The sequence below is a fragment of the Petromyzon marinus genome, chromosome 61 (genome assembly GCF_048934315.1).
Source record: "Petromyzon marinus isolate PM22_M1 ecotype Great Lakes invasive population chromosome 61, UKy_Petmar_22M1.pri1.0, whole genome shotgun sequence".
NCBI classification, from domain to species: domain Eukaryota; kingdom Metazoa; phylum Chordata; class Hyperoartia; order Petromyzontiformes; family Petromyzontidae; genus Petromyzon; species Petromyzon marinus.
Genome location: NC_133727.1, coordinates 1381819 through 1383539, shown reverse-complemented (window position 1 = coordinate 1383539; position 1721 = coordinate 1381819).

Sequence of the window (1721 nt, the reverse complement as noted above, 5' to 3'; positions counted from 1 at the left end):
TGGGGTCAGACATTTGTGACGATGTGTGACGAGGAGGGGGGGGGTTGAGAAATGTGACGTCACATCAAAATGCGCAACTTTAAATAGACAACACGTTCTACTTAATTAAATAGACTTTTTAATAAATGTCTTCTCCTACAACATCAGAGTCCAGCGCCACATTAAATACGCACTACAATGACAATAGTTTAAATCGATTTGAAGCATGATTTTTTTTGGGGGGGGCAGAACTTTGTGACGTCATATTTGAGGGGGGGTCTGACTTTTTGTGACGCCATGTGACGAAGGGGGGGGTCAAAAATTGTCCAAAAGCGCGTGACGTCATTTACGGACGGCCCCTAAGTTAGTAGTACTAATACGTTAGTAGTACTACGTAGTTGTAGTAATACGAGGTTTTCGCGACCAATTTCATCCATAATACAGTTTTTTGTGTTACTAGTACAGCACACCGGTAGTAGTAACTACTAATTACATCTTCATTTAAATATAACTACTAAGTGTTAAACTCAACAAAGATTCCTATTCTCGAGCCCACACACTCAACACACACGTGGGTCGGTTGGACCCTAAGAACCTCACAACAAATGGGAAGTGACGTCATCTAAAGCGCAGTCCACAATGGCGGCGGCGAGCAAAAAGTCCCGCGCTCCTCTTGGCGACACCAGCGGCTGGGTCTTGACCAGCGAGACGCGCAGCACGCTCACTCGTGAGTTTAAGAATTAATATATAAAAAAAGAATAAAAAAATTACCATCCTGGAACCGATGAACTTGTTGGGCGGCGGCCATCATAGGTAGGGGGCGGTGACGTCACGCCACGTACCCCCCTACCTAAGATGGCCGTAATTTTAAACGCGTTAAAACTTTCGCACCATTTAAAGCTATAAAGTTGTTGTTTTGTTTAAATGCCACCGGGTAAAGCCCACTGAGAGATTTTTTATACATTTTGGTTTTTTTTCAATAAGCGACCTAGCGATCGCTTTGTTGAGCTATCGTTTGTGGCCAGGTAGCGTTATGAAATGTGAATACATTAGTGGGTAGGATGGGGATGGTTTATTTGTATTTCTGTGTGGTTTGAGTGATTTATTTACTTTTTAAGGTTGATTTATATACCTCCATTGTATTTTGCGCTATAAATGCATTTTTCCTCCGTTTTTTTTCCCTCCACATTCACAAGCGTGCATTGAGATTGTTTAAGATTGGTAGCTTTTTTATATCCTTGGTTCTTTCGGTAAAGTCACGTAGAAGGGAAACAATAAAAATATAAAACAATAAAATTCTCACGACGTTTTTGACTGCAACACAAGCAATCATCATCATCAGGTAGTTTTGCTGCTGTAAATGTCCAAATGATGGGACACTTTTTTTCGATTCTGACCAATAAGTTAATAACTTAGTGAGGATGGTTTAGTGTTGTATTTCTGTGTTTGTCCGATTAATTTAATAACTTTCGTACGCTGCACTATTTTCGTGTTTGTGTAACCGTTCTTGTAACGTTCTTATCCAGTGCCCTTACTGAACATCTGTGAGAGAGAGAAAAAAAGAGCTTTATAGCTCATCGGATTCCTCCAGAAGTCTAAATAAATATTCAGATTCTGAAGTGGATTCACAGCGGCCAAATCATCCAAACTCGCGTGGTGACTTTGGCTCTAAATGTAAGAGGGGGGGATATGAACCGTTTTAAATAAAAGTTATTTCTCCCACAGATCTCCAGTAGGGGCGT